At 37.2% G+C, this 26,785-nt stretch overlaps 1 pseudogene; it reads left to right on the forward strand.

The window, feature by feature from the left end:
• Positions 1 to 26,183, forward strand: part of LOC109685134 (large ribosomal subunit protein eL42-like) — a 38,223-nt pseudogene extending 12,040 nt beyond the window's left edge.
• Positions 26,184 to 26,785: the final 602 nt, after the last annotated feature.

The raw sequence follows: 26,785 nt of genomic DNA on the forward strand, positions 1-26,785 counted from the left end.
GTTGAAGAAATCACATAAGCATAATAAGGAAGACAAAGCATTTTTGCTAGTTGAGTTAAGGATAGCTATACTGGGGTTTGGACTCAGCGGCTACACCTCAAGCCACTCTATCACCACCACCACCCCTTTTTTGTGATGGGTTTTTTTAGCGATAAGGTCTCATAAACTATTTGCCCAAGGTCGCTTCAAACTGCAATCCTCCTGATCTCTGCCTCCCAAGTAGCTAGGCACCTGGCTGACTTTTTGTTTATTTGTTTATCTACACATATAGCTTGAAACAAGTTTAATCAACTTGACCATTTTGCATAAGCAGGACTTAACCTACTAATAATAGTATTCACTCTGCTCTAAAATAAGTGAGGAATGAAGAAGGTAGCAAGAAGTTAAAATTTCTGGGAAAACTGATCCTGCAAGCCAAGAGGAGGCGTGCTGGTCCTATTCTTTTCTGGGTTAGTACCAAACTCACAACCTTCTTAAGCCTGCTATGACTGACCAGAGACAGACAATACATTTTCCTATCTTCTAAACTGTCTTTCACCAGATGAGCTCATTAGAAATAAAGCTCAAAAGAAGTCATTTGAGCTAGAGGCATGGTTCAAATGGTAGAGCACCAGCCTGACAAGTACAAGGCCCCATGTTCAAACACCAGTACCATCAAAAATTTTTTTCTCACTACCTAGTACTACTCTTTTATTGGAAAATATAAAATGCAATCCATACCACAGGAAACAAATGTTTTCAAAGATGGTCACTTGACCTTTATTTTCTAAATAGTTTCAATCTAAATTAATATAGACACAGCTATGATATTTCATGTCTATGTTCCTTAGAAAAACACCACAAGTAAGGGAAGTCTTAAAATAGGAGGTTTTCAATTTCTGCTCCTATTCTAAGGCTGCTTTTCAGCATCTTTGTATGGAAACATGGTGACTCATCAGGCTGATCATCAAGACATGATGCTGGGATATATTCACAAGTCCAGTAGCCACAATGCAAAGGAGTATTCCTGAGAAACATCTGCCAGTGCCCACTGAAAGAGCAATTAGAGATTGCGTCTTCTTCTAGTTCACCCTAAAGCACACACCTATGGAATAAAGGTGTATCTCACACTCTAAGAGACTTTCAATGTTTTTGGCTTACAGATAAAGGCAGTACTTGTTCTTATCCTGCCTCTGCTATAGAAAGACCCTGGTTTACAAAATGCAGTCTGTGGGTCATTGTTGATATGATAAAATGCAGGTTTGTGAACATATTAATAAAATCATTGAGGACAATCATTCACAAAATTATTAACTGTTCTCTCAGAAGAATTAGAAGGCTTACTATTTATTGTAAGAGTATGTCCTTAAAGTTTGTTGTTGAAATGCCATTCCATTTTTTTTTTTTTTTGAGTTATTTGGTTGATTGGTGTTGGTAGGTAGGGGAGGGAAGCGATTTCCTGAGTCTTGATATCCATAAGCCTGGGAAGAGGTAGAGACACTTAGTGTCAAAAATGTTTGCCAGCAGTACAAATTTTGCAATCTCATAACATGTGGATCATAAGGAAGGAAGACTTCACCAGAATGCACAACAGTGTGAACAATCCTCAGCCCAAGCTTCCTCCCATTCTCTCTTTGGTTAATAAAGTTTACCAGATAGCATTTCTTGATCAGCCAGATTTATAGCAGGTAGATGTGTTTTTTCATCTTCTCTTCTCTTTTCTTCTCTTCTCTTCTCTTCTCCTCTCTTTTCTTCTCTCCTTTCCCCTCTCCTCTCCTCCCCTCTCCTCACTTTTCCTCTCCTCTTCCCACCTCTCTCCTCCCCTCCTCTCCCCTCCCCTCCTCTTCTCTCCTTTCCTCTTCTCTTTTCTCCTCTCCTCTCCCCTCCCTTTCTTTTCTTTCTCTCTCTCACTGCTTCCCTTCAATGGTTCCTTACTCTCTTTGGGATACCACCTGGTCTCCTTAACATGGGCTCAAATGAGCTGGTCCCAGGCTGACTCAAGTGAGTCTGGCCTGTTTCTGTTTATACAAAGTTACAATGGACTTCTTTCATTTCAAGAATGTCTACTAGCTTTCCTGTCTCATTGTTTTCACGTATCATCCCCTTACTTTTCCAGCAGCCCTGCATTGCTGACAGCCACTTAACTTTCAACTTTCAATTTAAAGATCACTTCTGCCTAGAAGATTTTACCAGGTCAGCAACCCCCTTTCTCAGCCCAAAGTCCAACTTCTCTCCTTTTCCTTGTTTCACTCTCAATTCTCCATCTTAAAATTCCTAATCACTTACGCAGGGCTCACATCCCCCACCAGTTACAAGCTCCAGTCTATAAACTCTGGCAGAGCAAGGACTCTTTCTTGAGTTCTGCTATATAATCAATGCCTGGCATCATGCCTTCATATGTTACAAATTAATATTCAAAAATATTTTCAAATGAATGAGTTTCATCTACTTAGCTTTCTAATCATTTTATTCTGGGTAGTAAACTCAAGAAGTCATTATAAATTAAACTGAAACATAATATGTTGGATTGACATTCCAATTTCCAAGGCTCCATTGCTCTGTATTTAATATGTAAGAAATATGTTTTCCAGCCAGGGGCCAGTGGCTCACACTTGTAAACCTAACTACTCAGGAGGCAGCGATCAAGAGGATGCTGTTTAGAAGGCAACCAGGGCAAGTAGTTCATGAGACCCTAGCTTGAAAAATACTCAACTCAAGAAAGGGCTGGCAGAAGGCTAAAGTAGTAGAATTCCTACCATGAAAGCGTGAGGCTCTGAGTTCAAATACCAGTACCTCCAAAAAAATGTCCTTAATTCTAGTTGCACCTTTATTTACTTATTTTTAAAATTTTATCTTTTTTTTTTTTTCCTGAGGGTACTGGGGCTTGAACTCAGGGCCTTCACCTTAAGCCACTCCAACAGCTCTATTTTTGTAAAAGAATTTTCAAAATAGGATCTCACAAACTATTTGCCCAGGTTGGCTTTGAATCATGATCCTTTTGATTGCTGCCTCCTGAGTAGCTAGGATTATAGATGTGAGCCACTGGCTCCTGGCTTGCACCTTTATTTTTAAAGGTAAGAATTTTGTTTGAATTCTGATTATAATTAGATTGATATGTAGCTGTTTCTCCTATAGAGAAAGGGTTTTCTCTTTTTTGCAATTTATTTTAATCAGTATGAGTTAGTTGTACAAAATTATAGGTTTCATTATGACATTTTCGTATACAATATGTAATGTGCTTGGATCAGAACTTCTTTTTTCAGCACTGGGGTTTGAACTCAGGGCCTACACCTTGAGACACTGCATCAGCCCTTTTTTGTGAAGGGTTTTTTCGAGATAGGGTCTCTGGAACTATTTGCCCTGGGAGGACTTTGAACTTTTAAGTCTCTACAACTTATGTGAGCTGGATGATTGAAATTGGCAGGGTTCCTTGGTCATTGCTGAAGGGCATGTTATGAGGAAATGATTGAACTGGGAAGAACAGAGACATATTTTATCAAATAACTGCCGTAGAGGAAACCGCAAGAGAAAACACATCATCCCATCCTAAGCAATAATAATAAAAAAAGGAAAAGTCACTTGGTTATGTTGAGCAATGCTTCTTAAATCCAAGCAACAAAGTCACAAACATTTTTGGGTCTTAGCAACTAAAAAACACATGTTGTATGTACAAAATCTAGGAAACATTTCTAATTATATCCTTGTATTTATTTATTTATTTTGGGTAGTGCTGTGGTTTAAACAGAGGGTTTCGTGCTTGCAAGGCAGGTTATCTTCTTACTGCTTGAGCCATGTCACCAGCCCTGATATATCCTTGTTTTTAAACATGTTTGGATATCCAGATAATGATTGTTTACAGGCCCACTATTTTTAAATAAGAAGAGAAAAGGAAAGGTAAGTGTTGTTAAAGGAAGGGAATGGTTCCAATTCTCAAGACTCATAAATTTAGAGACGATAGTAATCCTGTGATCTCTGAAAATTGTCAGCACTTCACAGGTGAGTAACTGAAACATGGGTTTCACACTGACCTGCATTCACCTGTTCCATGATATATATATATATATATATATATATATATATAATTTTTTTTTTTGCGGTACTGAGTTTGAACTCAGGACATACACTTTGATCCATTCCACCAGCCCCTTTTTGTTTATGAAGGGTTTTTTTGAGATATGGTCTTGAGAACTATTTCCCTGGACTGCCTTTGAACTATGATCCTACTGATCTCTGCCTCCTGTGTAGCTAGGATTACAGACGTGAACCACTGGCACCCAGCTCCTTTCCATGATTTTTAAGTGGGTGTTAAGATATCTCAAAATTGTAATGAACGTAAGCTGCATTTTGTATCTTCCTCACATTAGATGTCATCACAAATTCCTTGTTGTCCTTAGGTTCCACAAGCTCATAATCTTAAATTTATGTTTGAATGAACTCTGTTATCCCATATCTAATGAGACTTTCAGTTTTGTCATTTTTTTCCTACTCAATATATCCTGAACTATTTTTTCTTTCTTTTCTATTTCTAGGGCTACCACTCTGCTTCTTCATAACTGCACAGCTAGGTGGCTGTGTTAGTTAGGTTTTCATTGTTGTGACAAATACCTGATAGAAAACAATTTCCAAGAAAAAGGATTTATTTTGGCTCATGATTTCAGAGGTTATAGTCCGTGGTTGGCTGGCTCCATTGTTTCTGGGCTTGTGAGGAGGAAAAGCATCATGGCAGAAGGGTGTGAAGGACAAGATGGGGCCCACCCACAATGACCTACTTCCTTCAACTAGGCCCCGCCTCCTAAGTCTCCACCACCTCCCACTAACACCATCAAATAATGAATCCATCAATGGATGAATTGATTGATGAAAGCAGGACCCTCATGGTCCAATCACCTCTCAATAGTGCCACCAGCTGGAGACCAAGTCTTCAACACATGAGCCTTTTGTGGGGACACCTCATATCCAAACCATAACAAGGGCCATCCTAAACTCCTGGTCTTTCTGTACTTCAGCCTTTGCATAGTAGCCAAAGTAGTGAGAAAAAATAATTATCTCAAGGACCATTTCCATCATAACATTATATTTATGCTATCACTCAAAAATCTAAATGTTCGTCCTTGCTTAATAAATCAACAAAGTCCATAGTAATCAGAAATCATCTGCTTCTCAACAGGAAATTTTTCTTCTTGCACATCTGGCTATGGACTTGTCACCATACACTGTTACCTGGGTAAACTAGAGAGGCTAGATAATGTATGCAGAGGAACCCAAGGTTGTTTCCCAGATTTCCTGTTACTAAGTGTGCAACCCTGCTGCCACTCTTTACCAGTCCTGAGCCGCAGTTTCTTCATCTCTGAAAGGTAGATGATTTTACTGTATAGAACAAGGGAGTTACTGAAAGAATTAACGGAACACAAGTTACGTGGATTAGACCTGCCTATACATTTTAGCTACTACTGTCTTACATATTTGCCTTATCTAATTTTACAAAGGATTTGAGTAAGCCACCATCTACTTACTCTTTCATTCATTTATTCAATGAATAACTATCTACTGATCACTTCCTCATGGTAGACATGTTAGTTTCTTGGGATATAAAGATATGAAGTCCCTTACCCTAAAAAAAAAAAAAAAAAAACCCTCACATGATAGCAACATATAAAGGCACAAATATAAACCATGTGACTATGTTGTAATATACTGTGCCACTATTAAAGGGCTTTACTGCATAAAGACTCCTGTGCTCTGTCAAGGAGGGAAAAACCCTGACTTCAACCAACAGGCAAAGCTAAGGAAAAGTTATGAAGTAAAGAGAGGAAACAGGCTGCCACAGGTAGATGAATAAATTATTGTAACAATTATTATTATAAAGGCCTATTCCAGAAAACTTGGCTTCAGCTCCAAGGTAACTTCTGATTACTTCACAGCAAACTGTGTGCTGAATTCTAACTTTGCTCAATTTATCTATGACTGAATCCCCACAGCTATGCCCACCCCTGGCCCTGGCCCTTTCCCTCTGAGCTAGTTCTCTCCTTTCTACATCAGAATTGTGGTTTAAGTTCCTGAGGTCCTTCCTCATAGGTTCCTTACCCATCTTGCTTAACCACTTGTTTTTTGCCCTCTCCTTCCTGACCACACTGGCCTCCCAGGGTTTTGAATTTTTTCTGTCTCATAGGGGTTGCTCCACCAGACTTCCCAGCCATATATTCCTGGGAGCACTTCCCTTCCCACCTCATTGTGTCCAAACTTATTATAAGAACATCTGTCAGCTTCTCTCTCTCTCTCTTCCCCACATTATTCACTTTCATTTTTTGCATTGCAATTATCCAATAATTTTCTTACTTGTTTGTTTGTTGTCTGTTTATTTTCTGACACTTTCCACTAGGATATAAGTGCTATAAGGTTTGGGGCCTTATCTTTCTTTGTTTTAGCACCCACAGTGCTTAGAATATTACCGTGAAACATAGTAAGTGATCTATAAACATCAGATTAATAAATGAATATATATTCATTTACCAATGAATATATTTATCAATTATTAATTTATATATTTATATATTTATTCCGCCAACTGACCTCTGATCATAAATCCCTGCTTCCCAAACTTTTAGAGCTTCCAAATTCCTGTTTTCACTAAACGTCTATTTAAAATCTTAAGAACTGTCCAAATACTGTCACACAAGTCTCTGAATCCACATAGTAATTCCGTGTCTCCCATTGTCTTCCACTTCCTGACCATCAGCTCAGAGTTTGTTAATCAGAAATTCAATCCCCCTACTTTAACTAACTTTAGCTAATTGCTATCCTTCAACCAAATTTCCTAATATCTGCCCTTGTCCCTTAATGTGGGTCACTACACAGACTGCGAATGCATTTTCATCACCACATTTAGGTTCTGGTTGAAAACTCCACTATTTTCCAAGTTTCTTTAATCACCTTCAATGAAAATCCTTTGTAATCACATACTTAATCAGTTAACTAAAATTAGATTTTTTACAGTATTCATCTGAAATATTTTTATTATTTTTGCTAGCTACATTGCATGTATTTTCAGCTACAGATTATCACTTATTTCTTTTTATCTTTATCACAATTTGATAAAGATATTTCTTTTTATCTTTATCACAATTTTTATCTTTCATCACAATTTGATAATTTCTTCTCAAGAAATATAAAGTAAGCATTTTCAAATTTTTTTTTTCACAGGATTGGGGCTTGAACTCAGAGCCTCACGCTTGCTAGGCAGGCACTCTTATTGCTTGAGCCACTCCACCAGCCCTTTTTTTCTGATGGGTTTTTCAAGATAGGGTTTCACGGAACTATTTGCCCAGGCTGGACTGGAACCATGATCCTCCTGATCTCTGCCTCCTGAGTAGCAAGGATTGCAGAAGTGAGTTACTGGTGCTCAGCTAAAGTAAGCATTTTCAAATAAAATCATATTCCAAATATTATTGACAGTATGCAACTTTATTCATTATTGTGACTAGTTAGAATGACTGCATTTCACCAAATCCTAGCTCTCTTCCTCTCAACAATATTTTATGTATACCACAACTCCTTCTTTCCACATCAGTCAAGATAGTGAGCTCCTTGAGGGCTGAAACCATGCATCCACCTGAGCCTGTCATAGCTAGCACACTGCTTAGTGTATAGCATGTTTTTAAGCAAACAGTTTTGAAGACTTACATGAACCATGCTTCCAAAGGTGTTATGGAGCATCATTCAGAAACTCTTACTCCACCAATGGCTTAGAAAGTGACACTGCAGGACTGGTTTCAGTGCTTTGGTTTCTATTGAATAGTCACAAAGAGAACTTTGCAACTGCTCAAAGAGTCAGACACAGTGAGTCTGCTGGTGGGTCCAATGCTTTAATACTAAAATATAGAGAATCCAACACTCCTTTCAACTTTCTCTTTCTTCAGAATCCATTCTTGCCTCAATGGGAAGAAAATTAGGTTTATAATAGTTTAGGTGGTATTTCAACTTATATTGCTTAAAGCGTTGAGTCTATTTTTTCTTATATGGCCTAGGAAGGTAAGAAGAATTGGTTGAATGTAACAAAGAAGAAAAGTAATATATTACCGATTAGGATGCCAAATTAGCTAGTTCTTCAGAGCAAAGGAACAAGGAAACAAGGAGGGACTCAGATCCATCAGAAAGGAGGCAAATCAGAAGTAGGTGAGGCTCTAAATCAGAGAGGTATTGGTAGCATTGTTACTTGAGGCTGAGCCAGCAAACTTTTAAGTTAGGCTCATTACACTTGCTTTCACTTGGCTCCCGAGTCTTAAGCAGAGCCGACATGACCATGGGATCAAGTAGGTCCCAGTATGAAGGTTGGGGAATAGCAGAAAAGGAGGCATCCCCCCCCTCTGGTTTCATTACACTCATTTGGTCTTTCTGCTTATGAGGCCCTTTTCTCTGTCTCTCTCCCCACATACATATTCACACATGTATGCTGCTAGGCTCTTCTCATGCTAGCCTGTTTCAGCTTTATTCTTTTTTTTTTTTTTTTCCCTTCAGAACTGGGGCTTGAACTCAGGGCCTACACCTTGAGCCACTCCACCAGCCCTTTTTTGTGAAGGTTTGTTTTTTTTGTTTGTTTTTTTTTTTGGTTTTTTTTAATATAGGGTCTCTTGGAACTATTTGCCTGGGCTGGCTTCAAAATGCAATGTTCCTGATCTCTGCCTCCTGAATAGCTAGGATTACAGGTGTGAGCCACATGTGCCTGGCTTAGCCTTATTCTTAACCATGCACATTCTCATTGGATCAAAATTTAATCATAGTTGTAGTGTGTGTTTACTGAAGCCAGCATTTTATTGGAAATTTAGTAGCATTTCTTATAATTCTGGAAGCAAAAAAAATTATTAATTTCACCCTCCTTTCCTTATGGTGCCACAATCTTTCATATAAACTGCTAATCCTTCAGTTGATTGACTGGCAGTCATTTAAATGTAAGGATGACTTTAGCTTTAATCTTTTGATCAATTATTTTGTGTAAGAGGCAAGATTCCTTCCCAGAATTTAGCTAAACTTATTTGCTTTTACAGTTTTATTTTTCTTATTGATTCATGTGTCAGTCTCTTCTTTTTTTGGTTCATTCTTTCCTTACAGAATTTTGGACTCATTCTTAAGTGAAGGAATTATGAATGATTTATCTTGGAATCTTTTTAAAATTCTTGTGGTATAAAAGATTTCAGTAGTAAGACTATTTTCATCACTGAGACAATCCGTCACTAAAAGCAGTATTAGTCTCCACTGTGGTAACCTCACTGTCCTGGATTTTTATTCTTAACAAAACAAGCAAATATTACATGTGGGTTACCACAGCCCTCCTAGTTTTTCTCCTTGGGAAAATTCATTTAGCATTCAATATGCCTTATTCAGATTTTTATACATATTATTTATTTAGTATTCAAAAGTAAAGAATGACTCAATACTTACCTCTAATCACTCATAAACTTTTAAGGGATATAAAATATTACACATAAAGTTATGAAACAAAAACATTAATAACAATAGAGTGATAATAATCTTATGCGGAGTGATGGTAAATGTCACGTCAGTTTGCCTGGGCTAAGGAATGCTCAGATAGCTGGAAAAATTATTTCTGGGTTTTTCTTAAAGAGTAATCATATTACATATTGATATTTTGTTTCTAAGTGTTGTAAGAAAGGGAAGACCATTTCAAAGAAAATGGGCTTGAGTTTCAAAGAGGAATGAGGATGGAACACGTAAGTGGAGGCAGAAGAAGGCATTCTAGCATAGAGGGTAAGAAGAGGAAAGCCCTGATTTCAGGAGATGACATATCTTACCCAGAGCAGTGGGAAAGCTTTCCCAGCAGAGGTAGAAGGTTCACAAAGAGCTGAAGTGGAAGATGTTATAAACACAGTCTGTGGACAAGTAGTGGAGTACATTGATGTCCCCACATTCTGGGCTGAGGAATTTTTTTCAAAGATAATGGTGAGCAGCCTCTGCAGACATTTCTGCCTGTAAGTGGCCCCATCAAACCACTGTTTTTGGAAGATTTCTTGTGTGCACATAGAAGCAGAGGTAACTTTCAAAAGAGTAATCAGTATAAATTCAACAGCTGACTAGAAGTAGAAAAAAGTCAAAGACCACACTGAGAGTTCTTGTCAAGGTAAAAACACTAATAAGAACAAAGAAAGATGGCAGTAAAGTTACTCTGCTTTGTAGAATAGAGAAGGAAGTCTAAGAAATTATCATGAAGCTACTAAAAGTTGTGAGCATGGTCTTATACACATTTTTTTTCAAAATTACTAAAGTGCATGTATTGTCCTAAATCTTGCCATGTATAACTGCCCTCATATTGACAAGAACACTAAATAGTATCTTGACAACTTCCTGGGAGAAACTGAGTCATAAAGAGCCTCTCAAAAGCATTTTATTCACTAATTCATATGTATCTATAGTCACAATCAATTGTCCTTTTCTCTTACTTCAAAGCAAAGAGTTTCTAGAATCAAGTTTTCATTGTGTTATTACTATGTTTCAGCTCATTTTCTGCATAGAATTATGGTCTTCATCCTGTCTTCTAGAGTCCTAGACTGAAGAGGGCACATGGTATGAGGAAGTGCACAAAAGAAGTTTTTTCTACACAGTGGTTCTCAAACTCTGGTTAAACACCCTCCCCCCTCTCAAAAATTATTGACAGCTCAAGAGAGCCTTTGATTATATGAGTTAGAGTTATTGATGTCTGCTACATTGTATACGAAAACATACGTGTTTAAAGTAATTACATATTCGTTTAAGGTAATAATAAATCCTTTATAAATTAACCTTAAAATGCATCTTTATGAAAAATTGCATTTCTTTTTTTGCGAGACCCTCCCATGTTTGATTGAAAGGAAGAAAGCTGGATTCTCACAGTGCTTCTGGATTCAATCTATTGCAGTACACTGTTTTGGTTAAGAATCTAAGTGATTCAAAAATCCAACTTCACAAAGATAAAGCATTGGAAAAAGAGTATTTTAAAGAAAATGATCAGTATGTTTCTTTGATATAATATGAAAGAGGTTATAAATTGGTGTGTAGAACAACCACATTTTCAGTGATGCAATGCAAGATTGGTGTGGTAAAACACCCTGTTTATATAAGAACACTTGATTTTTGTGTGCTTGTTTGTTCATTGTTTGATTTTTTTTGAGACAGTGTCTCTCTATTTATCCCAGGCTGGCCTGGAACTTGTGGTCTTCCTATCTCAGCTTCCTGAGTGCCAGGATTACAGATAAGAACCACCACTCCAGGTTGATTTTTACACAGAGTAACCAATTGTCTCAATAACCATAGTTTGTCTGCTGGTTGGACTTTCAATTAAAAATGGTACTCCATGGATAGCACGGGTAGTTTGATTCACAACTCAAATAACTGCATACCTGCTTTTCCTCAAGACATTTTTATGCTTCAGTGTGCAGCACAAGTGTTTTATGCATTCTTCCTTTTTCATCATAGAGAATATTAAAAAGATACCCACACAAGATTTTTTGGGATTTGCAGGGTACAGTGGATCACACTTATAATCCCAGTTACTCAAGAGACAGAGGTCAGTAGGATAACAGTTCAAGGCCAGCCTGGACAAAAAATAAGTGAGACTGCACTCAACAAATAAACAGAAGGCAGAAAGTGCAGAAATGCACTTTCTGTGGTCCTAGCTACAGGGAGGCATAGGTAGGAGGACTGTGGTCTAAGTGTAGCCCCAGGCAAAAACATAAAGAGATTCTATCTGAAAAATAACTAAAGCAAAAATAAAGGCGGGAAGTGTCAGAGCACTTGCCTAGTAAATGTGAGACCCTAAGTTCACCCAGTACCACCAAAAACAAAACAGATGTGATTTCATAAAATTACTATTTTTTACTACCTTTCAAAAATATTCCTTTTTTTTGGCAGTACTAAGATTTGAACTCAGGGCCTTGCAGTGGTTCTACCACTTGAGCCAGTCTACCAGCCCTTTTGCTTTAGTTAGTTTTCAAATAGGGTCTCATGCTTTGACCAAGTCAACCTGGACCATGATCCTCCTATTTATGCCTCCTGCAAAGCTGAGACAACAGCGTGAACCACCACACCCAGCTTTATTGATGGAGATGGGGTCTTGCTAACTTTTTGCCCAAACTGGCCTGGAACTACGATTCTCCCAATCCCAGTTTCTCCCAAGTAACTGGGATTATAGAAGTGAGCCACTGAGACCATCCTCAAGAGTACTCTTCAGTGTAAATTGCTTTAAAAAAAAAGTTTGTTTGATGTTAGAAGATGTGCTGACTGTTAATATTCATAACAGTATTTGTAGCTAACTCAAATTCTAAACCAAGAATATTTCATAAGGGCTATTGGATCAGATGGTCTCCGGTGGAGGTAGGAAGTCAGTATATGTGTTGGGTGGGGGAGAGTGTTGGAACAAAATGTTAGACAAAGAAAATTAAAAAAAAAAAACCTTCTAGATCCTATAAAGACATAAATGGGAGCCAGGTGCCAGTGGTTCATGCCTGTAATCCCAGCTACTCAGGAGGCAGAGATCAGGAGCATAGCAGTTCAAGGCCAGCTTGCACAAATAGTTCATGAGATCCTATTTTGAAAACACCCAACATGAAAAAGAGCTGGCAGAACGGTTTAAGTGCTACAGTGCCTGCTTAGCAGGCATGAAGTACTAGTTCAAATCCCTGTATCACCCAAATAAAGAAGAAAAAGGACATTAGTGGCTTCCAGTCACCATTAATCTAGATGCCTACCCAATAAACAACAAACCTTGAGTTTCCCTGAAGTTAACATATGTCATTTTATCTAAAATGTTTTCTAAACATTTACTAACCTTAGTTTCTGTATCTGTGAAACTGACAATAAAATTGGTCCAAATAATTTACAATAATTCAGGGCTAACAATAGAATGCACTTCTCAGATAGCAAATTTATGCCTTGATTAAATGACAAGACAGTTTTGGTGTTACAGAAGCTAATGGTAAAGGATAAAAATGGACCAAGGTGTCAAACACATTTGGAAAGTTTCCTGCAATTATCAATTCCATAGTACTCTGGAGTGAGGGAATATGATGTGTCACCAACCATCACAGTAACTGATGGAAAAGGCCTAGAGATTGGTCTGTCAGAGCCAATGTGGAAAGCAAAGGACATAGCATTCTCCTGCAGGTCAGCAGGGGGTGTCACATCACCAGCCTTCTTGTCATTCAGTAAGCAGCTCTAATTGCAGAAGACATCTTTAAACAAACAAAACATCCCAGTGACAGTCATCTATGACAGCTGTGACTCTTCTCATCTTGGGTTCTTCCATTCATTTAATGTTTTATTTTCATTTTCAAGACTACCTTCCAAGAAGTCTATAAAAAAAATGTATTGCCATGTAGATATATTTAAAATTCTTAGCTTATATTTTATAAGCATGTGCTTATTTCTGACTGTCAAAATAACCCATGCTCCTAAAAGAAAGGAAAAACAGCAGCATAGGAAACAACTATACAATTTCTCATGTAACAAGGAGCATCACAGAATGCAATTATATAGAGATGACTAGTTGTCTTATGAACAAGCAAGTAAGGTTTTCCTCTGTGAAATTAAAATCATATAGTATGAGGTTTAGGTCAGACCATGCAGTTGCGTGTTGGCCTGACATGTTGAATGCTACCAAAGGCTCACATGATTATAGCAAGCAACACCAGGATTCTCTGGGTACAGAAGGGCAGCAGAGGTGAAGTGAGATAAGGGGTGGGGAACACAAGACTCTAGATTTTTCCCTTCTCATTGTAAAAAAAACAAAGAGGAAAGAAGAAGTTAAAATGTTTTGTTTGAGACAAATATAAAAGGAAATGAGCTATAGTTTGATTTTAAAAACACAGATGAGTGAAGAAGAGGAAGAATAATGGGGAGACCAATGGAAAGCAGGACTTGGGCTAGTCTGTGTTGCCATGTCTTGGGTCTGTACACTTGTTCTAACTTACTATTGGCTTTCCCCAAATGATTACATCTGAATTTTAGCAATTTGTATGTCAAAGAGGAGGTAGACAGAAAGCCACTTACATAATGTTAGTCTTTTACATTTATACATAAAAACAGCTCTGAACCATTTATGACCTGCTTGACTTTAGAACTGTTTTGAGGGTGGAAATAGTTTTCATCAGGTTAGTTATTTTTAGTCTTTGTGTGGGACAGTCTGAATGTTGAGTAAAAATTAATGTTTCCAAAGGAAAGGAAACTATATTAAACAAATTCTTTTTATCCTAATTTTGTATTCAACTATTCACCCATTTACACACAGCCAACATAAGAAATGTGTGTTTTCTGTCTCATTAATAACAAGACCTAAAAAATTGCAGGAGTATTAACAGTAAGTGCTTGGTGGAATTTCAATGGCAATTAGTTATAGATTGTCAAAATAGCTCAGGTAGTGACCAACTGATGTTCACATTCTAGGAACATAGGTATTTCAAAGTATGTTGAAAATCTCACTGTTAAGTATGCTCAGTGTGTATACTGGATTTTGAAAATCCTATATGGAGTTGTGAGTTGTAGTTACTCAAGAGGATATAGTGTGAATAACCTTGTATGCCCTTGAGAAAATGACTGCATAATACCATGTCTTGCCTTGAAAATGAAGTTTCAATAACAGCATAGTTCATTAGGTTTCTGAATACTCTATTCAATTATTTCAAAGCTTATCCATGGTTAAAGAGTAACACCCTGACTGTTTCCCTTTCCCCAAGGGAGCTGTTTAAATTTCAATATCCTGTTGTGGATCTTTGACACAACTGCACAGAGAAATGTCACCCACTCAGAATAATCATGGTACTATAGTCCCATTGTTCAGAATGTGGTACTTTCATAAATGTTCAATTTATAGGTTACTTTGGGAAAAAACTTCGCTTATTAGTTTTAAGTATATTTTATAATGCACCAAGAAAACTAAGAGTTCTGCTACTCATCGTTCATATGATGGCCTAAGCTGTGTTGTATCAAAAGAACCAAATATAAGCCAATTTTTTTTCTCTAGGATATAATGACAACCAACCACAAGCAAAATTGTCCAATTTCAACTCAGGATGTTTGTCTTTAAGGATGTCTAACTCCTCCTTCCTGATTATGCCCTTTCCCTTAGTAACATCAATTCATCCTTTTGTTGCCCATTGGGGTCACATTCTCTACTCTCATCACTCAATAAAGAACAGACTTGAAAATAAGCACGTGTAGAGGGGTATTCATTCACAGCAACCTCTAGCTTCTATGAGTCACCAATTTAACATACAGCTGGCACCCCTTTAAAAAGTAACTGCAGGCAATAAAAAGCAGAATATGAGCAAAGTAGTTTGAGAGAAATCAAATACTGACACAAAAGTATGTCTGGCCAATGCTTTCCCCTCTCTGTCTACCCCTGCAATCTACTCTGCCCCAAGAAGTTGAGAGAGCAGGGGTCCAAAGTCTGTTCTCATTTGAAAACACAATCATCTCTCCTCTGTGCCTTCACGAGTAATCTCACAATCTGCTTTACAGACATTATAGTATTCTACTTGAGAATTGGTTAGGAGCCGAGCTATGCAGTGGCAGTGGGAAGAAAGAAAAAGAGAACAGAGTCTAATAAAATTAAGGAAGTAAAATCTATAGAACTTGGCAAGTGAATATGGGAAATAAGTAGAAGAGAGAACTCTGATCAATGCCTAAGTTGCTAGCTAGACTAGTTTCTAGGTAAATGTCTCCATACTGCAGCACTGGGTTACATCAAGCATTCAATACATACTTTGGTTAGACTGGTGGATAGAGATATGAGTAAAGGATTATTATGTTGCCATCCACAGAGATAATGAATAAAGGAAAGGGACATGCCCTGGTGTGAAATGTATCAGTAAACATTTCCAATTCACAGAAAATCTTTATTGCCTTATAAAAAGCCTATATAAAAATCCTTACAAAAAATCTTAACTCACAATATTGAATCTCTGAACTCATGTCAGACCTTGGAGTCATTTCAAAATTATTAATTCTCACTTCTTAGAAAACATTATTTGCAATTAATGGGATTCAGTGGCATTTTAAAGTTACTGTACTCTAGGAACAGGGAATGTCATTTGCTCTGCCTCCTTTCCTTTCCGGAGTGCCGACCAAGAGGAGATACGCAATTGCATCTAGCTAAGTGAGAAACAAAGCAAGTTTTACTAATCGGTACAACCCCTAAACATAGTCTCTAAAGACCCCTAGAGAACACAGCTGAGACCATACCCTTAACTCTCTCCCCCCTAAATCTCAAATGCTGTGCCACTTTGTCACAGAAGGGTGGAGGACATAATGCCAGAGGCAGCCCACACTCAAGGTTAGAGGAGAGGGGAGGGATCCCATGACTACTGCATGGGATTGGCACGGAACAAGCAAGAAATGACCAACATAGGGCAGATGCCTTTCATACTATGATTCCATTCCCTGAAGAAACGCTGGTCCTCCCCAACTAGGGCATGTCAGGCACTCAGCCACTTTTCCCTGGGAATGAAGAGAGGTCACACAGAGGGATCTGAGTGTTACTTTAAAAAGTTCCTTCTGGGAAGGCAGCTGAACTCAGTGTAGGCAGAGGCTAAAAGAGTTCCCAACTTTCCGATGAGGAACTTGTGGTTCCTACTTTTCTTTTTAATTTTATTTTGAGTACAATATGAAAGAGACAATGATGGAAAAATTTTGTTTGATATATTTTTCTTATATCTCTTAATATTTTGCTATCTAAAACACAAATACCTTTTGAATTTAATAAAAAGAAGGGAGTCTCTCTTGATGTTTGGCCAATATTCTTTTAGAAAGCAGGTTTGTGACTGGTGGAGTGGCTCAAGCCATGAGAGTGCCTGCTTAGCAAGCATGAAAACCTGGGTTCAAATCCCAGTGCCACACACAAAAAAGTCAGGTTTGAAATATTTCAGAAGTATTCTATTGGTCTATTGAGACAAATAATGACTCAAAAAAGAAATACATCAACAATATCTTTTGGGATTTTGTAATCAAAGGTCATGTAGTATCTTTACTTAGGCATTTCTTGTGTTTGCCTGTAATTACCTAAGCTTTTTTTATTACATAATTACACATTAAAAGAAGAAAAGATGATAGACTGTATGGATCCAACTCATTGGTCACCGATCTCATGTGCTTGTATTTAACTTAGTTTGGACATTTAAAACTTTTTCATTGTCACACCAGCAATGTTTCATAATTTTCTCGTTTACTTATGTATTTTTTCAGCAATGGGATTGATCAGATTCCAGAAGGGCAACCAAAAACCAAATAGTAATAAATGACTTTAATATTGTATATTATGTTAATTTTTATATTAAAATGTAACATTGGGTGTTTTATCCCAAAATGTGCTTTAGTTATCACAGATGTCTGTGTCTGAATATTAATATATTACCTATTTGTATAGATTAACAAATCACTTTACATACATTATAAAAACAATATGCTTACATAAAATAATTTTATAGTCTTCAAATCTGAAGTACTCAGGCCACTACTTCAAGAATCAAATATCTTTCCAAATCTCCAAAAACTCAAGTTAGTGAGGTAGGATTTAAAGGAGTTTAATCTTTGCTCTCAGTTTATAATCCTGTCTTGAAACAGATAGTGTCTGCTCTAAACAGTTAGCATGGAAAGGGTTTGTAATGCAGAAGGTAAGATATAATATCTAGACAAAATTCTGCATCAAGCTGTGCGCCTATCTGTCTCCCAAAGATACCATCAAGGAAAAGATTACAAATTAAAAGTAATACAAGTAGGTATAATCTTGTCTGGCAGGAGTATGAAAATAAGAAGAGGTAATTTTCTCTAAAAAGTCTTTTAACTGAACACAATAAGTGTGATAACATTTGCAGACTGGGTCTGGTTGATGTGGATGGTATGAATCCCTGTATGTTCCTATCAGAAATCCCAAAACCAGTAGTGGAACAGAGCTGGAGGATATGAATGAGGCTTAGGGGAATACACCAATGGCATCTTATCTGGATAGTGAATCCGTACACAGTCCCTCCAGTCTAATTGTCTTCAGAATAATAACATAGCAACAATGGTAGTAAGTATAGGGAATTAGGCTTTGTCATACATTGGTGCTTCAATGCTGATCAAAGTCTATTGTGACAATCGCTTAACTATTCTTTGATTGTCAAGTAGTATTTCATGATGTTATCATGGCAGTTTTCATGTAAGTTAAAAAATATTCTCCACCAATCACATTCTGCGTATGGAACTCTGCATACATAGATGGGTTGTGCTAAAGTCTTATGAACTCATTAGATATCACCCTTACCTTGAAACATAAGCATAGAGCAAATAAGAATATTCATTATACTTTAGGAAGGAAAAAAATCTGTAACACAGGCAAAAGGCGTTCTTTTTATCATTGCTTTTCCAATAAAATTTTTTTTCCAATTATGGAGGGAGAAATGTGAGCAGAAAAACTGAATGAGACTCTATGAGTAGACAAATAATTTGACTCACATTGTGATTATAAGAGTAAAATTAACTGAAGAGAAACCGAGGACAGGAAAAAGGAATAAGACCACCACAGGGGCAAATGACAGTGAACTTTTAAAAAATAGGGCCATATCATTATTATTCGACCTAATATATATAGATATATTTTATTTTTTATTTATTTATTTTTTGCAATACCGGGGCTTGAACTCAGAGCCTACACCTTGAGCCACTCCATCAGCCCTTTTTGGTGATGGGTTTTTTCAAGATAGGGTCTCACGAACTATTTGCCCAGGCTGGCTTCGAACTGTAATCCTCTTGACCTCTGCCTCCTGAGTAGATAGGATTACAGGTGTAAGCCACCAGCACCCAGCTTGACCTAACAATTTTATAAATAAATAAAAATAAATTATTTACTCAGTGGTTGAATTATTGAGGAATCTCAGTAATTATTGGCATCATTTGGCATTGTTTTAAATATTTAACAATGAAATAACCAATTATACCAGATTAATATTTTTTATTTATTCCATTTCCTATTCTATTTCTTTCTTTCTTTTTTTTTTTTGTGGCAGTACTAAGAGTTTGAACCCAGGGCCTCCTGCTACCACTTGAGCCATACCTCCAGCTTTTTCACTCTAATTGTTTTTGAGATAGGGTTTTGTTTTTTGCCCAGGCCAGCCCACACTGTGTTCCTCCTGTTTTATACTTCCCTCCATATTTGGGTTGATAGGCCCAAGCTACATGCCCAGCTATTGGTTGAGATGAAGTCTCAAGAATTTTTTCCCAGGCTGGCCTTGAATCATGGTCCTCCCAATCTCAGTCTCCCAAATAGCTAGGTGTTTCTCATGTTTGTTCTAAGAATTGAACATGTTTCCTACATCACTGATGCAGAGTTAAATTGATGACCAAAATGCGCATCTCATTAGCTTAAAAAAATCTGTCATTATCAAAACAGTTGAGGAAAAAGAAACAGTGGATAGGACTGTAATTTTTCCCTCATAATAAACAATCAAATCAAATTATCTTTTTTAATGCAATTTTTATTAGGATATATTCATTATGCAGTGGGGAGGATTCGCAGTGACAATTCTGATTAGACTTATATTGCACATTATTTACATTTCCCCCATCTTCTCTCCCTCTCAACCTCTCCCCACCATCCTTAAAGCAATTGCAAGAGGTTTCTTAGTTCTGTTTCATACTGGTATATGAAGTCCATCTACCATATACTGTCATTTTAACTTCCTTCATTCACCCCTCCCCCTCCCACTAGTACCCCCTCCACACACACACTGTACCTATTTTAGAGTCTTGGTTTTTGTTATTAGTATTTACGTTACTGTTCAAAGAGATGTCTCATTGTGTGCCCACTGTGGGTGTATTTTACTTTGATCCATTCAACACCTTCTATTTGGTGTTTTTAAAATGGAAGACATGTCTCATCCCATATTATTTACAAGGTAATGCTTTATAATTGTAAAGAATGTATCTGTGTTTTTTTTAACCTAGTGAATTCACAGTGAGACTGAAGGTTGTGAATATTGAAATGTGTAAAGGAGAAAATGTTTGAAAGATCCCTGGGAAGTGTTCTGTATAAGAAGTGTAAGGCACGGTGTGAGACAAGGTGACCTGCAGAGTTCCAGGGTCTTTAGTCCCTCCTTATTTCTCTTCACCCATGATGCTGTCTTTTCTGACCTGGCTTCTTCATCATCCTCTCCTGGTCAGAAACCTGTGCAGGCAAATTATCTGATCCCATCAGCACACTAATGTGTATTTGAAGAGTTAGGTTTCTCTTAAGTACCATTCCTGGAAACATTTGCATCAAGAAACAAAAGCTTTAGTATATAGAAATGAAGTAATAGTGGTGATATTTCAAACATGATCTAGGTGAAAGGGTTTGGAAGCTAGGTAGAGGCTAGAAGAGAAGAAGAAATTCTAAGTGTTGACTATTAATGCGTGGCACAGAGACAGTCACCAATAGATAATAGACTCCATAGGTCTCTAAGCTGTGAAAAAAAAAAAAATCTAGAAACAGGTAATACATGCAGTATAAAACAAAAAGAATCCCTCCAAAACAGCTAATGGTAAAGTTCAATAGAGTACTAGACTACTACCTTTTACCTAAACCAGTTTGGTTTCCGAATCTGACCTTGTAAAATTTCCTACTGTCATACACAGTCAGGAGTTCCATTTGTGATTCCAAATGTTATCATTGGAAATGAGTTATGATTTCCTACTCTAACTCCCACAGAGACTTGGGCTGATAATCATTTGAAAGGGATGATTTCTCTTCCAAAGAGACATGGAAGCTAACAAAGAGGAATAAGGCAAGTAAATATTTACTGATGTTTTGGAAACCAGAAAACAAGCTAAGCCTAGTGAGTGGGCAGCTTACCAGGAGCACGATAGCAATAGCACCATTTAGGTTTTTGAGGTACCATGATCTATTGGATCTGTTAGTTTTGCTTACTTGAGAAGTTCTAGTTGTTTACTGAAGAGTCTGTGTCCTATTGATGATTGTGAAATTTCTTTAGTAAATAGCAACCTTTGAAACTCAATGGAAAGTTATAATATAATGAAAAGGTGTAGTGAAACATAAATACACCTGAACAAGCCCAAACTCTGAAGCAATTAAAGTACACCACAAAAATTCTGTAATGGCACTACTGCTATTTTTAATCTGTGTATTTGATTATTTCCTACTTCCTACACAATAAGCTTCATGAGGTATAAGTCTTTTCACTGGCCTTTGTCCTAGACATTTAACCTAATGAATACTAAATACTAGGACTTCAAATGTATTCTGGAATGAATAAATGTATGAATGGATGGATGAATGACTGAAAAAAAGAACATTGTATTCAGATATTAATTAGTCCATCATCTTGAAGCCTGTCACTAAACCAGTCCGTTGTCAGGTTGTATCATTTCCCACAAAGAAAGAGATCCTGAGGGAATGTCATTCTGGGCAACAGCGCAGGGAAGAATAGCGGCTGAGTAGCCCAGGGAATTTTTGCAGTGACTTTTGCTATGCAGAATGTATTCCTTTCCTAAGAGTCCTCTCATTTGGAGACAACACAGAGGAAGATATGGTTCTGTGACAAGAGGAACACTGTGCAATCCAGTTAGTAATGGCAACTTGTCTTGGAGAGCAATAGGGACCTGTACCAATCCCCATCAGAAGGTGGCAGTTGCTCTTCAGTTGTAACAAATTGCTGTGTTGTGGCAATTTCTGACATCAGAAACTTGGAGAAGCCAGAAATCCAGGCTCCGATGTGAGCTACCTCAATTTTTAAGTTGTTGGCAAGTAATTAAAAAATTAAATTTGCAAGTAGATCAACAAGCTTAGTGCTCAACGTTGGCCCCTGTGCCACCATGTAGCTTACTCTGGGACAGTCACCCACCAAGGCCCTGGCTGCTCTGCCATTCAGGAGTGCTGAGAGCTGCTGCAGGTAAGTCGGGTGGGGAGCATGGACCCAGCAGCCTTTCTCCCTGGCACAGACTAGATAGAGTCCTGGCTTCCTGACACTTCAAACCACTGGGTGGCTTGTACACAGTGCCATAAATACAACTCGAAAGATTAAAAATATAATGTGTTTGTTCATAAATTATATGTCTATAAAGGACTTGTACTCATATAAAGAACTCCTACAAATCAATAGGAAAAAGTCAAATAACTCAATTTACAAATGAACAAAGAATTTGAGTAGACATATCTCCAAGAAAAGATATTCAAATAGCCAATAAGCTGGGGAAATGCAAACATAATAGTGAGATGTAACTTCACACAAAATACAATGACTCTAATCAAAATGACAGGCAATAGCAGATGATGCAATGATGTGGAGAAATTGGCACAAACACTGCCATGAAGTATGCAAAATGACACAATCACTCTGGGAAAATTTGGCAATTCTTCAGACTGTTAAACATAGAGTTATAATATAACCTAGCCATTTCACACTTAAGTTATTTATCCATGAAAAAGAAAAGCACGTTCACAAGTATTCACAACTACATTTTCTATAACAGAAAAAAAAAAAATGGAAACAACCCAAGTGCTCATCAACTGATAAATGGATAAATAAAATACGGTAATCAATACAATAAAGTATTTTGGGCCATAAAAAATGAAGTGCTGGTACATGCTACAATATGGACAAATCTTAAAAATATTAAGTGAAAGAAATCTGTCTCAAAAGACCACATAATGTATGACTGCATATATAAAAAATGTCCAGAATAAGCAAATCTATAAAGACCAAAGTTGGATTAATAGTTACCAAGTTCTGGGGGGTGAGGGACAATGAAAAATGACTACTAACAGGTTTGGGGTTTCTTTAACAGATGATTAAAAGGTTCTAAACTTAGGTTGTAGTAATGGTCGCATGTTCCTAAGAATACAATAAAACCGCTGATGTGTACACTTTAAGAGTGAATTTTGTGGTAAAAAGAATTTTATTTTAAGAGAACAGTTATAAAAACAAGCACAATATATTAATAAATGCATAGCTTATAGTAATACCAAATGCAGGAGTGACATGGACTGAGGAAGGGGGAAGAACTGAGAAGACTTCACGGAGAAGACGACATCAAATTGTGATTTTTTTACCTTTTACCCAACCCTACCATCAGCACAGGAAGAGTGAGTTCTGTCAGGCTCTGGCTGGCCAGATACATGAATATTAAAAACAAAAATTGTGTGTGGTTTTGAATGGAAAACATGCTCCAGAACGCTCAAGCATAGAAAATCCCAAGAGATTAAGCTTCAGGCAACTCCAATCCTGTGGCCAGATTGCTAATAAAGTTCATTAGTGCAGTCCAGCTACATCTGAGTTTATTCAATGACGTATTTTTTTTTCCCCTCTTCAGACTCACAAGTACAAGAATTGCCAGAAGTCAAGAACCCCTAAAACAATGTTTTATTCTTACAGGATGCTGAGTGAATTTATGTAAGAATCCACTTGGATAATCTGGTTGTTTAGTGTATAACCAAAATAATCCAGGCTTCCAAGTGTTTGCTCATGCACTCACGATGGAAACAATATCAAGCAGCACTAGAGACAGGACACACCTCCTAAAGCCTGCTGGAGTTCTCAGCACTTGACTGCCACATGCAAACTTCCCTAGTAAATTTAATCAACGTATACATACGGAAACCATAACAAGAAAGTTACTAGTTCTTTTTCTTCCTATATAATATAATCTATGTAAAAATTTTGGAAGGTTTTAGACTTCCAAATCACAGAGTTCATGTGTACTGTTAGCCTCCTGCACAGTTTCTGTGCCTGGCTGCTTATTAGTACTATTCAGTCAGTGTTACAAAATGGTGAACAATAACACAAAAAGCACAATGGAATACACAAAAGAATACTAAGGTGGAGATTTGTTATAACCTAGGAAACCAAAACTTGGCAATCATTTGTCTGCATGTGCCACTGAATCAAAGAGAAAACGGCAAGGATAAAATGTGATTTTAAAAAAAAAAAGCAAATGACATCCTTCTCCACAGATTATACATTAGTTTTTTGATCTTAAAACGTGGAGCAAAAGAAATACCACTTTGTCAAAAAAATAAAAAGGAAGAAATGTATCCTAGCAATAAAGACTCAGTGGCCAACCCCTGAATAATATTGGGAAATCACATTTTGCAATATCATAAAATTTGCTGATTCAGAGCCCAGGCTAGTCTGTAGTGATATCCAGCAGAATCAGAAAGCAATATGCACACGGAAGGTGATCTGCACGTTTCCAATGACTCATGAAGGTTGATTTAAAAATTCATCTCCCTTATGGCGTCAGTCATGCTCTGCTCTGAAGAAATTTCCTGCAGAGTGACAGAAGTAGAAGAACTTAAGATTCAGAAGGGTTTGGGGGTGGTGAGGACAAGGTAGAATATCTACAGAAAAAACAAATGCATAGTGCTACTAATATTAATTTCCCACTAATCTTTAATTTGTACCATTTAGAAAATTATTGAGGTATATGTTACTTCAGTAATTAAAGAAATTTTCAGGGCATAGTATCATCAGTTTTGACAAATGAATAAACTCATGTATCTAATATCCTATCAAAATATAGCAATTCACAGCCCAGAAAATTCCTTTATATCCCTTTTCCAGTCAATGACTTCCTGTGCCAGAAGCTTTGCTCTAATTTCTATCATCATAATAAATTAATTTTTCCTGTACTATGACTTTATATAAATACATTTTTTGGTGGTACTGGGATTTGAATACAGAACATGCTTGCTAGGCAGGTGCTCTACCACTGGAACCACTCTGCACAGCCCAAATATGTATTTTTTAAGTCAGGATTTTTTTTCTACATAATGTATTTATGCCTTTTAATTAATCGAGTATTAATCAATTATATTTTGATTATTCTTTTGTTGATGGCAACGTAGGCTATTTCTAGGTCTTTACTATGGCCATATGTTTTTATTTGTCTTGAATATAAACCTACAAAGGGATTTGCTGGGTCACAGGGTTGAAGTATGTATAAAATTTCAACCCCTCCTCCCCCCACCCACCCTGCCCCCCACTCCCCGCCCCGAATGGTTTTCAAAAATGGTCAAATCATTTTACACTCTCACCAGGAATGTATGACAGTTAAAGTTGCTTTACATCTTCGTTAACATTTAAGTATAAGAATTTTTTTGTTTTGTTCTGTTTTTTCATTTTTGCCTGTCTGTTGGCGTGTAGCGATTTCACATGATCACTTTAATGCAGTTTTCTAACGATAAAGGTCGCCGAATGTGTCGTCACGTGTCTATTGGCCATCCATACATCTTTCGTTCTGCTGTATATATTGGAGGCTTTTATCCATATTTTTGCTAAGTTGGTTGTCTTTTTATTATGGAATATAGAAATTCTTAGTATATTCTGAATACTAGGCCTTTTTAAAAAATATATGGGTCAAAAATATTTTTCTTCCAGTCTTCAGCTTGCATATTCATTGTCTTAGTAGTGTCTCTTCATGAGCACAAGTTTTAAACTTCATCTCAACAATTCCATTCTTTTAAGTTTAGCTTTATTTCTCCCGTATCTTTAAGAAATCTTTTCCTAGCCGGACACCAGTGGCTTACACCTGTAATTCTAGCTACTCAGGAGGCAGAGATCAGTTCCGAGCCAGTCCTGGCAAATACTTTGCAAGACCCTATCTCCAGCTTTCTTTTGGTGCGGATAGCCCTCCCGTAACCATGGTAGGACTTGGGTTGCAGTCACATCCAGTTTCATCCTTGCCCCCACTTTGGCGTTACTTTCCCAGGATGGAACCAGCCCCTTGCGTGGCCCCGATGTACCAAAGAAACCTAATATTGGCGGAAGCGACCCTAAAAACCTAAATCTGGGGCGAGGAACTGAAGTGGTTAACGTTCCTAAAACCCACCGGACTTTCTGCAAGAAGTGCGGCAAGCACCAGCCTCACAAAGTGACACAGTGCAAGAAGGGCAAGGATTCCCTGTATGGCCAGGGAAAATGGCGTTATGACAGGAAGCAGAGTTGCTGTGGAGGGCAGACCAGGCTCATTTTCCAGAAAAAAAGCTAAAACTACAAAGAAAATAGTGCTGAGGCTTGAGTGTGTTGAGCCCCACTGCAGATCTAAGAGGATGCTGGCTATTAAGAGACGCAAGCATTTTGAACTGGGAGGGGACAAGAAGAGAAAGGGACAAGTGATCCAGTTCTAAGCTCCATTTTTTGTTTTTTTATGAAGAAAATAAAATCATGAGGTCAATTTCAAAAAAAAAAAAAAAAGAACTTATCTCGGAAAAAAACCATGACACACAAAAAAAGGCCTGGTGAAGTGGCTGAAGGTGTAGGTCCTGAGTTCAAACCTCAGAACCGCAAAAAAAGAAAGAAAAGAAATTAATCTTTTCCCAGAAAAAAGAAGATTGCAATTATATTCTCCTATATTTTTTTCTAGGAGCGTCATAGTTTAGGCTTCTGCATTCATGGCCATGAATGACCTCAATTTAATATTTGTGTATGACTTGAAGGAGAGATCTAGGTTTTTATTTTTCCCATATGATCGTAGTTCCATTTATTGAAAAAAAGAAAAAGCTCTATAAAGAATTGTTTCATTTCTCTTAAGTCCCTTGAATTTCTGTCTGAATTTTACAGTTATCTTGTCAACTTCTACTTTTAAGAAGTCTGTGAAGATTTTGACTGTAGAGAATCTACACATAAATTTGGGAAATTTGAGAACAATTGAACATCTTATAATTCATGAACATGGTATGCCTCTCCACATATTAAATCCTTCTTTAATTTCTCTCACCACTATTTTATAGTTTTTTTTAAAAAAACTATAAAAAAAAAGAGAAAAACTTGAGCCAACATCTCAGCAAAGACGA

The sequence above is a fragment of the Castor canadensis genome, chromosome 11 (genome assembly GCF_047511655.1).
Source record: "Castor canadensis chromosome 11, mCasCan1.hap1v2, whole genome shotgun sequence".
NCBI classification, from domain to species: Eukaryota; Metazoa; Chordata; class Mammalia; order Rodentia; family Castoridae; genus Castor; species Castor canadensis.